Raw genomic sequence first — 12,401 nt, forward strand, 5'->3', positions numbered from 1 at the left:
CTTGTGGAACTCAAGTCAGGTGGCAACCAGGGCTCTGGCTGAAGAGCAGGCAGAGCCCTGGAGGAAAAGAGCCCAGGAGCAGAGAGGCCTCTTGCCATCCCACCCCTCCATCCAAGATGTGTCCTCTGCCCCTTGTGTCTTCCTTGGAAGTGGAGTTCTCACAGTGTTCACTGCAGCTCGCTGGGTGTTTGTTTTTATCTTCCTTTGTATGTTTCTATCTCCATTTTCTCCTTTTTCTCACAGCATCCTGTGCCATGGCATTGCTTATCCCCATGCTGGAGGGAAGGAAATGAGGTTCAGGGCAGGACCCTGATTTGCCAGAGATCACAGAGAAGTTCAGGTTTAGAACTGGGACAGAACCCAGCTCCCTTGTTGGCTGACCAGGGCTCTTTATGCTGCCCTGTGCTGCCTCGTGCGATCTTGCTCCGCATGAAGACTGTTCTGGGTTCAGACGCCATGCTTGTTGGCATGGGCAGAGATGGTGAGTATTACAGAGCACCAGCTTTGTCCATCAGCAGAGCTCATTGGTCAGATGTCGCAGGTGGAAAGGCTGTCAACAGGCCTCTGAGGATGGGCAAACTGAGGCCAGAGAAAGGCAAGGGCTTGTTCAAAGCACCTAGTGAGTTGGTGGCAGAGCCTGGACTGGAACCCAGGTCTCCTGATCCCCAGCCTGGGCTTGGCACAGGTCCTTTCTCTCTCTGAATGTAGCTTTCTGGTCTCGGGAGGCATTTGGAGGTAGGATGGAGGAGAGCTTACCTGTCCTGCTGGAATCTGCAGGAGGCAGTGCCAGCTGCTCCTGGAGCCTAGACTTAATGACTATATGGTTGGACAGCTCTGCCTGCCCAGAGTGCTGAGCCTGGGGGACCAGCACCATCTCCTTTGTCTTCCTCCCTGAGGTGCTTGCAAGCAGGACTTTCATACCAGCCCCAGGTCAGAGCCCTCTGGTGGCTCTGCCTGGCTCACCAGGTTGACCCAGAATTTCTTCTCCAGGATATTTAAGGCCTTTCATGATCTGGCCCCGGGTGAGCACTGGACTGGGAGTCAGCAGTCTCAGGTTTGTGACCTGACTCTGCTACCCCATGTGATCTTGGGTGAGTGTTTGGACTACCCTGAACTTCTTTTTCATCATCTGTTGTCTACTGCCCCCAGTTTTAGTGAGGACCAGAGGAGAGTCTTCTTTTGACCGTCTGAATAATTATTTCCTCTCCAGCTTTCACTGTCATTTGTACCCAGTAGAAACCCTCTATCTATACCATGCTCGCTGCCCACACCTGCCTTTCCATATGCTGGTGCTTTGCCAGAAGGCCCTGCTGTGCCTCCCTAACCCCACCCTTCCTTCAGGGTCAGCCCAGTTCAGCTAGCATTTAGTGCACATGAGCTTAGTGCCAAACACTGGAGATTAGGTTAAATCAGACAGGAATTCTGCCCTTGAATAGTCATGCAGCCTCAGCAAACAGGTCTTGATCCTTGCCATGTGCCAGGCTCTGTGCTCAGTACTGTAGAGTGAACAATGAATAGGACAGGGTTCTTGATGGAGGGCTGTGTGTCCCAGGCTCTGCAGGACCATAAATTAGTTTCTGCCTTGGGGTGTATTCAGGGAAAGCTGCCAGAGGAGCTGATATGTGAGCGGTACCTTGGGGGACTGGCTCTCCAGTACCCTACCGTGACAGGGCCTTGCGGTTTGCTCAGTGCTCTCATGTCTGTGGTCTCATGTGATCCTCACAACAACCTTGTTAGGTCCTTGAGGCAGGAGATGATCAGCCGTTGAGCACATACTGATTGTGAGCCTACTGTGTGCCAGGCACAAGTTCAGGTGCTAGGTATACTACAGTGACTGTGACCATCTGCCCTGATGGAGTTCACCATCAGTGAGCACACACAGACTGTCAGGAAGTGGTAAGTGCTATAAAGAAAGATGAAGCAGGGTAAGCAGATGGAGAGGGTAGGGGGAGACCTCCCTGAGGGGGTGGCATTTGAGCAGAGACCTGAAAGAAGGGAGGGAATCTGCTGTCCACCTATGTGGGGCAAAGGCCCTGGGGTGGAATCATATTTACACTCAAGGAAAAGCCAGGAGGCCAGTAGAGCTAGAGGGGAGTGAGCAGAGCCAACAGGGTTTGCCTCTGGATTGGATGTGGGTGTGAGGGAAAGAAAGGGGTCAGCGTTTGGGGCCTGAGCACCTGAGTGATGCTGGGGAGATGGGGGCATTGTAGGAAGAGCAGGTCTGGGGCTGGGGAAATAGGAGTTCAGCTCCTGTGCCCTTGTCACTCTGCAGGTCCACCCCATCTGCACCCAGACACACCAGCCTAAGGGTCACCCCATGCCCACTCCTCCAGGAAGCATCCCCATCCTCTCGGGCCCACTCCAAGCTCTGTCCTCTGAGGGTCATTTTCTTTCATTAATATCTTTCTGGTCCTTCTGAGAGGTCACCAAAATGCTCAGGTTGAGGGTAGCTGACACCCCTGCTTCATCACCACCCCCAGACGCTTTGAAGCACATAATAGACTCCATAGCTGATTGAGCTGGGAGAGGGTAGAAGCTGTTCACTCCCTAACCTGCCAGCACTGCCTGAGTCTTGTCCTCCCTTTGCAGCCCCCCTCCCTCCCCTGTAGCAGCTGAAAATGGGACGCGGTGACTCGCTTTCTGCAGGGCTGTTGTCCTGGAAATGGTAGAATTTCTCTTTGTGTTGCTCTCCTCCTGCCGCCTCTCTGTATCTAAGTTCGATGATACTGTGAGCAAGTTCCAGCTATATATGGTGGATTTAATTCATTGTTACACTTCTAGGCTAAGTGACTTTCAACTGGAAGGGACACTAAGAACAACTGGTATTTGGTATACTCAATTTCAGTTTTCTCCGGAATTTGCATTTTGCAAACTATACCCTACCCCCCACCAAAAGGAAAAGAAAAGAAAAATCCAGCTTTCCCATGGCTCTAAAGTTCTGGAAATGGAACCTCTTTTATCCTGCCTCTTGTTTCTTCCCCCATGCCAGGTGTGGGGCAGACTGGTGCTTGGAGCTCCTGATAGCATCTGTGAGTCCTGAGAGCCGTCTGGCAGGAGTCACAGACAGGGCCAAGGATGGGGATTGGCATGGGGAGGGGAGAGCCTGAGCTGGGGAGCTGCACACCAGGAAAGGAAGGGGACAGGGGCTTGAGAGCAGACTAATCCCAGGTTCTTTTCAGCTCAAGCCTTTTGTGCTTTCATCTCCTCCACACTCCAAGGTTGAAATTCAGGGAGCCTAGAAGGGCCTTCTTTGCAAGGGATGTGATGTAGATTTTTCTGCCATTGGTACCATGGGGTTAGGAGAAAGTGGAAACCAAGGCCCTCTGGTTTCACTGCCAGCCACAGAGGCAAGGCCTGCCTGGGGCTCTTAGTGGAGGATCTGAGTATGAGAAACCAGCCTTAGGTGTAATGCCATTGTAGAGGGACTGTCCAATACATTATGGCACAGACAAGGCCATATATACAGTGAGGTTTCGCCATAGGGGGCCGGGTTGGGGAGTGGGGTCAGCCTGGGTCTGAAATGCTGCTCTGTAGCCCTGTAACCTTGGGGCATGTAAGTGACCTTCTCTTTATGTATCTTAAAATGGAGATAATAATAGTACCTACTGCATTAGGGTTGTTGAGAGAATTAAATGAGATGCTGCAGTGAAGTGCTTAGCACAGTCTCTGCCCCATAGAGGCAGTTATAGCACAGTCTGTAGAATATACCGTTAATACAAAATTTTAAAACTATAGATGCATAGAAGTTTGGAAGTTTGCAATCAAATTGTTAACAGTGTAGATTTGGGGGTTGGGGGGCTTGTATAGTGGGTATAGGGAACAAGGGACAATCACTGGCAGATTATTCTCCTTCTACTTAATGTGCTTGTATACTGTTGGAAAAAAATAAATGACCATGGGTTCCATTTAAAATCACCAAAGCAGTATATTTCCATTTTGAAAAAATCAAAAGAAACTAATGTATAATATCATGTGGTGACCTGCCAGGGACCCAGACCAGCCAGGAGGGGCTTTGGAGCCTCAGGTCCTATGCACCCCCTGAGCTGCCACCCCTACGGGCTGCCTGGAGACCTCCACCTTGCCAGGCCCTATTGTTGCCTGATGGAGCTCTGTATCGTATCAACACACGGGCTGTTTACTGCCAGTTCCTGGTCCCTGTCCCTACCCCCTTCCCCTGTGTGAGTCATCCTCCACCTCACGCATGGGGACTCTCAATCCTGCGCCTTTCCTGTGGGGGGTGGGGAGAAGCTGCCGGAGTGAAATTTATTCAACAAATGTTTATGGAGAGCTTAGATGATTGGGGAAGCTGGGCTGGGTACCGAGAGGTGCTGCCCCAGCTCAGGGTGGGGTAGGGGCTACTGAAATGAGTCTTGAAACCCGGGAGAGGGCTCGTGGGAGTGAAAGGCAGGGCAGGAGTAGAACCTGGCTCAAGGCCAGGTCAGGGGCATTCAGGACCAGGCCTGAAGGTTAGGGGACCCTCTGAGGCCTGCAGCCTCAGCTTGGGCCCCTTGACTCAGTTCCTTGCATGTCCTGCCTGCTCCAGCTGTGTGCCAGCATCTCCCCCACTGTACAGTCTCATTTCCAGGCTGGCTGAAGGCTTCGGGGTCCTGGGAAGGCTTTTAAGATTCTCTATTCATTTGTTCACATTCTTTCCCTACTAGTCCACTGCCTTCAAGACCCAACTTCAATCCCACGTCCTTTAGGAAGCTACCATCATTCCCTTAACCTGCTTTTCCTGAGCGTCACCTTTGTGGGGCCCGGGGCCATGTGCTGGGATGTCAAGTGAACTAGAACACCAGCTACAGAGCTCCTGGCTCCTCAGTTTGGAGGAGCACCTGACTCAGCCTGGGGGGTTTGGGGAAGGCTTCTCAGAGGAGGTGACGCCTGTGCTGGATTTTGAAAGGTGAGTAGAAGTTCGAGGTAAAGAAGAGTTCCCCTCTGTGTGTGCAGACATGGGGTTTGAGGACTTCTGGCGACTGGAGCTCAGAGGTTGATGGGGATGGAAGTTAAGTGCTAAGGGTTAATCCTGAGCTCAGCCAGCTCCCTGACCCTGGAATCCTCATCACAGCAGAGAGTACCTACTCTGGAGCAGCCTGTCCTGCTATGGTCTCTGAGAGGGCCCGGGAGGTCACTGCATCACTCTGCTTATTGCTCTCAAGGCTCCCTGGCCTCTGTGGCATTTCTGTCCTTACCTCTCCTTCATCAGTCATCTCTGGGGTTTGTCTGCCCCTCCTCAGGATACAAGGTGCTTCTCTCCAGTCCCGTGATTCTCGCTTGTCTACACACAAGGAAACTGAGGCCTGTGTGTGATGTAATGATTTGCCCTAAGCCTCGTGGTTACTCAAGGGCAGAGCTGGGCCTCAGACTGGGGTTTTGGCTTCCTGGCCCAGCCTTCTTTTTTCCACGCCTCAGGTGGCCCAGCGTGTGGTGCTGGGTTCTCTGCCAGCTTTTTAGCTGATTTCCTACCCAGACTTGATGTTCCTGGAATGTGGGACCCTGTCTCCCTGAGACATGGAGTGAAATAAGCAAGAAATAGAGGTGCCATTTGGAAGAATGATGGGGGAGGGCACAGAGACTGGCTCCCCCGGCATGGGAAATGGTTCCTACCCAGGTACTTGGAACAGATTTATTTATGGCTGTTTCTGCAGGGGAGGCATATTGCAGACTTGAATTCTCTTCCTGTTGATCCTGACAGACTTAGTTTTCATTGACGCAGCATGACACAAAGAACTGGCAATTAGGAGCCCTGGGTTCTAATTTTGACTTTGCCACCTTCCAACTAGGTAGCCTTGGGTAAGTCACTTCACATCTCTGAGCCTCGGTTTCTTCTTCTGTCAAATGGGGGTCAGGATATGAGGTGAAAGGAGAGGAGATATGTAAAAGCCCCCAGCACAGCACTTTGCTTCAGACACTTTAAGAGTCCACTCAGTATTTTTCTCCTTCTCTGTGCTGGAGAGTGTATCTTAAAGTGACTCGTGTTCAAATACAGTCTTAGTGAGTGGGCGCTGTTGGTTTGCGGTTTTTAAAAATTGTCATTCATCGGGTGACTCCTGTGGTCCAGGAGCTCTAAGTAAAATATCTCAGTGATGCAGCCAGCCTGGCATCATCTCCCCAGTTCCAGAGGAGGGACCAAGACTCAAAGACACGTATAATAGGTCTTGTGCTAAGTGTTTTACGTTCACCATCTCATTTATTCCTCACCGCAACGCTCATATTTGGATATTGGCGAAGGCTTGGTGAAGTGAGTCTGCCTTCCTGTTTGTCTTTTTCTTTCCTGTTTTCATTCATTCATCCCCTGTACATCGCTTTGCTTTGTGCAGGGTACTTGTGCTGGGTTCTTTCAAGGATACAGACCCTAGAATGGCTTTTCCTCTGCTTCTCTCTCTGGCAAACTTCTCTTGATCCTTCAAAACCAATCCAAAGGATCCCTGCTCTGGGAGCATTTCAGATACTCTGAAATTTCCAAGCCATCCCCACCTCCTTCCTTTTTCCCACACTTCACATCTAAAAGTCAGCTTCATCTCAGTTCTTACAAATAGCTAATGTCTACTCTATGCTGGAAGCTAGAGACCCAGATGATTCTAAAAAGTTCCCACCCCTAGGGAGCTTAAAGCCCAGTGATGGACAAATACACACCAACAGGTCATGATAAATGTAGAGTGATTCATGTTATACTTCGGTTTTAAAGGAAATTATGATGATAATGGCAGTCACTGCTTTTTGCTGACATTGAGTGCCAGCATTGTGTGGCATTCTTTATCCTTATCATCTCCTCTCGTACTCCAGAAACCCTCTGCAATAGGCTTTTACACAGATGGGGAAACTGAGGATAGGAGATAGAACGTAATTTACCCAGCTAGTCAGTGGCTGCACCCTGATTGGAACCCAGGGCAGGGTGGCTGGTGCCATGCGATTTTGTCTCTGCTGGTCTGTCTGTGAACCTGCTGAGGCAGCAGCTGAGTCTCTTGTAGTCTGGTTTATCTTTCTCCCTGGTCCTCACGGCTGACGTTGATGGTGGGAAGAATCAACACTGGGAAGAATCAGACTCAAGAAGAACCAGAGCTCCTCCTACCCCAAAGGACCCTCCAGCCCCACTGGAGACCGGAGCTGAGTACAGATCAGGCAGACAGGGGCTGAGCAGTCTGAGAATTCCCACCTCCTGCCCTAGAAGTTTAGTGGAGAAGACTGACCCCGTCTGGCTGAGTTAGCTCAGGAGGGCTTCCTGGGGGGGCCAGGCTTAAAAGATAGGAAGGATTTTCCAAGGTCTTCACTAGGCCACTAGAGTGAAGGGGAGCAGTGGTGAGACTTCCCTTGAGAAGAGCTCAAGGAAAGAAGCACCACCTCTTGCCGTCTGGGAACCACTTTGGGCCTCTTCAGTCCTGGGTGCTGATGCTCCCCATAGAAACAAAATAAGAATAAAACCAGGGATAATGTGGTAAGTGGCTAAGAGCACAGACTCTGGAGCCAGACTGCCTGGGTTTGAATCAGTTACCAGCTCTTTGACTCTGAGCAAGTTGCTTAACCTTTCTCAGTTTCCCCATCTATAAAATGAGGGGCTGGTAATTGTGACCTCCCAGAGCCGGAGTGAGGTGCAAATGAGTCAGAAGTGTCAGAGCACACTGCTGTAAACTGTGGAGGGCCAGGCTTTCGTTGGGAGGCATTACCTTTCGTTGCTGTAGTTGAGACTGGTTGCTGGGACAGTTGAAGAGGGAGTTAAAGAAATGGAATCATTGTGCAACCAGGAATCCCTTGGGACCTGGCCGAGTTGCAGCCCCAGAGCAGTCCTCAGGCCTGGAACTAGGGCGGTGGAGCCCCTCGTGTGGCCCTGGGTCGCTGATGACCTGGCACTGGAGGGCCATGGGGGCCTCTCTTCCTGGCACCCGCCTCTGACTACCCAGGCCAGGGGAGAGATGCCGGAAGTGGGATCAGGGGTGTCTGGTCACGCTGGCAACCAAGGGTGATGTGAAACAGCCTTGCCTGCCTGCTCCACTGCACCAGTCTCAGCAGATGGGGACAGTCTGAGGAGATGTAAATAAAATGTTCTCATGGTGAGGAGCAGAGAAGCTGCAGAGGAGCTGGGAACCACTGACTAATTCAAAGTTTGGTTGTGTCTGTTTAGTGTGCCTGTGTATGTGTATGTGTGTCAAGAGAGTGTGAGAGTGTGGGTGAATATATGTGTGCATGTGTGTATAAGAGAGTGTGTGTGTATCAGAGAGAGCAAGGGTGGATGAGTGTGTGTAAGAGCAAGAGTGTGGGTGTGTGTGGGTGTAAGGGTGGGACTGTGGATATGTGTGTGAGAGAGAGTGTGGATGAGTGTGTGTGTAAGAGAGAGAGTATGGGCGAGCATGTGTATGGTCCCTCAGTACCTTCAGTTGCCCACCTGCCACCTATACTGGACGGAATGAGAAACAGCTCTCCCCTTCCCCAGCCTCTTCACCTAAAAGGGGAGCCACCCGGAACTGTATCTGTGGCTCAGAGATGTTGAATTCCACACCTTCTTGTGTCCTTGCTCTGGGAAGACTGGACGCCCTCGCCCTTGTGGCTTGCGAGATCACTGGACTTGGAGCTTCATGGGTTCTCATGGTGGAACTGGTCATGTGACCATTGACAGGTCACTGGTTCTCTTTGCGTCTCAGTTTCTCTAACCGTGTGATGATCTCCAAGGTCTGTTCCAGCTCTCACGGCTCTGGATCTGGTTCTAACTGCCTCTGCCCCACCCCTGATTCCATCCTGGTGACGTTACCACTGCAAGTTCAGGCCCTGAAAGTTTTGCCTAATTTCCTGGCATCTTGGGATCTCACCTCAATGCTGGGTCTTTATCAGGGGACCAGGGGCACTGACTGTGCCCGTTTCACTGCATCTGGTGTCAGCAAGTTTCTTGTGCTTTTTTTAAAATTTAATTTTACTTTATTTTTATTATTTTTTAATTATTTTATTATTTTATTTTTTTTGAGGAAGATTAGTCCTGAGCTAACATCTGCCGCCAATCCTCCTCTTTTTGCTGAGGAAGACTGGCCCTGAGCTCACATCCGTGCCCATCTTCCTCTACTTTATATGTGGAACGCCTGCCACAGCATGACTTGACAAGTGGTGCCATGACCGCACCCAGGATCCAAACCTGGGAACCCCAGGCCGCTGAAGCGGAACGTGTGAACTTAACCGTTGCGCCACCTGGCTGGCCCCACTTCTTGCACTTTGAGGGGACTCTTTAGGGATGCAGGGTGGGGACGACTGGTGGGGTCAGGGTCTTGGGAGAGGGACAAGCCAAGAACAGGTTTGCAGGCCTCTCCTTCCATGAGCCGCTGCATCTGATGACGGACTCCACCCCCTCCCCCCAGGAAGCTGCTTTCCAGTAACGTGCCGCCTACCCATGGGCAAGGAGCCAAATGTGGATCCCAGACCTTCTTCCCAGCCTGGGCCCAGCCCTCCCCTTCCCATGCCAGTCAGGGCTTGCCGAGAGACAGGGCCAGCACGGGAGACCTGAGGAGCCCTGCTTGGCACATGTTCCAGCCCCAGTGCTCTGGGAGCTGGCTTATTTGGGAGAAACTGCATTACATTTGAGTCTCGAGGCCCGGGACCTCATCCTGGGTGGCCTGGACATGTCCTACTTCCTCTGTGCGCCAGGTTTTCATCTGTCAAATAGGAATGCCAGCTGTCTCTTCACCTAGTGATGGAGCCTCGATGGCCTGAAGGTTGCAAGGTTGGGAAAAGCATGGCCATCCCCACGAGCTCCTCACAGGTTCTGACCCTGCGCCACCTTCGTGGCTGGCCTGTCTCAGAGAAAATACTCATGCTGGAGTAAAGGATTCGTTAGCTCCCTCTGCTGCGGGTTTGAGACGCTCTAAGCTAGAGTAGAACTCCCTTGGACTCTGGGGAAGCCACTGAATCTTGCTGAGCCCAGCTTTCTCTTCTGCAAAATGGGGTAGCACCTATCCCACAGGGCTGTTGTGATGACTAAAGAGATGATATGTGCCAGGCTCCCAGCACAGTGTCTGGCTTGTGGTGCACCTTCAGGAGTAATGAACATTCTTCATGTTACTGCTCTTGGCTTGTTTCACACACCTGCTGCCTCGCCCCCACCAAGGGGCTGTGGTTTACTTGTTTCTGGGTCTCAAGTGTACTGTCTGGCACTTCCTGAGACCAGGAAAGCTTTTTGGACTGGACTGATGGTGTAGATGGGTGGGAAGGCATTTTTAAATTGTAACATGCTCAGTGGAGGTGGAAGCTGTCATCTACCTGCCCTGGGCTGTCTCTTTAAACTCTGCCTTCCCCTAAGGCAGCTGTTGGTGCTCAACTCCAGGGCAGGTCGAGGGTAGAGTGTTGAGGAGGTCAGCTGACTGGAGCTGGAGAAGCTGCTTCCTGGCCCCTGCCTGCAGGAGCTCCGCTCCCCTAAACCCCTGTGCCATCCTGTCTATGCTCCAGGACAGTGCAGATCTCTGAGGTGTGGTGCCATTGTCCTGTCTACGCTGCTCCTGCCTGGGTTGTCTGACCTTGCTCGTTGCCAGGGAGAGAGAGGAATCTGGGCGGTGACTGTGGATTAGATGTTATAAAGTGGGGGGGACAGCAGAGAAGGACTGCTGCTCTAACCTGGGTACACGAGGGTGGTCAGGAAACTCCCCGGACGAGGAAGCAGGAAGAGGATGTGGTGTCAGCCACACACAGTGGGGGTAGAGGTACAGGAGGGGTGTTCCGGAGAGACAAACTAGACTAGGTAAGGTCTGCAGGTGGAAGAGGATGTGGCTCAGTTAGGGGAATTGCAAAGAATTTGGCAAGGCTGAAATGTAGCAATGGGAGTATGTAAGTGGGGAGTATGGGACATGAGCAAGATCAGATGACAGAGGCAGTGTTAAAACTTTGGACTTTAACTTATACAGCCAGAGAGACTTGGACTCAGCGTGACCTAGCCCTTCCCAGGATAGCAGCCAGTTGAACGTTGGTGGTTCCCGGTGAAGGCTTTTCAGCGAAAGTGGTGACTTCTGGTCAGGTCTGTTTTGAAGTCAGGAGAATGTACGTGGTGGCTTCGGGGGCCTCTCCTGGCCTAGGATAAAACAAGATTTTTATCCAATTTGTTTTGAGGGTCTCCTGGATGGTTGGCACTGTGCCACGGCTCTGTTTTGAGTGAGAGTCTTGACTTGTAGCTACGCTGGCACACTCAGATCGGTACCTGAGAGCAGGAGGGCCTGGAGGATGGAGACAGATGTTCCTTATCCTTCCCCAGGCTCTCAGGGGTAATGAGAGCAGAGGCCTGGCCAGATAGGTTATTGGGGATCATGGGACATAATGCCCAGCTCTGTGCGTTTTCAAGTCAGTAGATACTTGTTGAGCACCTACTATGTCCCCAGTCCTGGGGATATAAATATAAGCCGATATGGAATCTGCCTGCACAGAACTTACAGGCTAGGGAGGGAGGAGAATGAGAGCTTTCACCTTGAGCAAAATGTCATACCCTCTTAACCCAACTGACCCCGGGGGTCATGGTACCAAGATGCAGCTAGATGCCCAGGTCTTCTCTACCCACCTTGCTACCCCAAAACAAACCAAAAAAACCAAAGGGAGCTTGGGGAGCAAACTTGGCATTGAAAGAGGCCCTCTCTGAAGGTAATTTTTGCTGCCTCCCAGCTCTGAGTTTGGAGCACCAAGGTAGGCCACTGCAGAGAGTGGCCTACTGCTGTTGCTGCCGGCCAGGACTGGGCTTGGGGAGATGGTTGCTGGGTCTTAGGCAGAGGGATCTGTTCATGCCTTAACGGGGAGGTTGGACAGGAGGGGTTGACTTAACTGTGGAGTTTGATAGGAGCTGGGGTGGGCCGGGGGGACGGTCAGACCTGGGTTCTGTCCTGGTTCTGCTGTGGATTTGCTATATGACCTTGGGCACGTTCCTTCCCCTTTCTGAGCCTCAGTTGCCCCATCTTCAAAGTGAGTGGGATTGGGCTAGAAACAGGGTGGCAAATAGGTTTTGTCTCACATGCAAAACAGATCGATTGCTGTTGTCTTCTGGAGCAGCTCTCTGGGCTCAGCAAGAAAACCTGTGGGTCCGGGATTGGAGGTTGCTGCATGTGTTCTGCAGGCTTTCAGACCCCGGGTGGGGGGTGGTATGAGCCCCAAGTTCCTTCCTACACTGATGGTCTTTGATTCTTCTGTGCTTCTTTCTATCTCCTGTGTCACTTCTCCACCAGCTAGTTGCCTGCCTTCCACTTGAACACTTCCAAGACGGGGAACTTGCTGTCTTCCCTCAGACAGAACTATTAGATCGTTATGCCTGGTCTTGAGCTCCCATCTGCCTCCCTGAGCTTGTACCTGGAAAGGTGACCTGGGTTCAGGTGTAGGTAATGCTCTTAGATACTTGGAGCCTCAGTAATCAGTGTATAGTTTCTGGCCTTCTAGAGGCCTCCAGAGCTGCTTCT

The 12,401-nt window shown here is 51.7% G+C and overlaps 1 protein-coding gene across 1 annotated transcript in view; it reads left to right on the forward strand.

Annotated features, from left to right (window-relative positions):
- The window catches only part of SLC9A1 (solute carrier family 9 member A1), a 49,131-nt gene that overhangs the window by 23,142 nt on the left and 13,588 nt on the right, over positions 1–12,401 (forward strand). The gene's annotated exons all lie outside the window — the stretch shown is intronic.

The sequence above is a fragment of the Equus przewalskii genome, chromosome 2 (assembly GCF_037783145.1).
Source record: "Equus przewalskii isolate Varuska chromosome 2, EquPr2, whole genome shotgun sequence".
In the NCBI taxonomy this organism is placed as follows: Eukaryota; Metazoa; Chordata; class Mammalia; order Perissodactyla; family Equidae; genus Equus; species Equus przewalskii.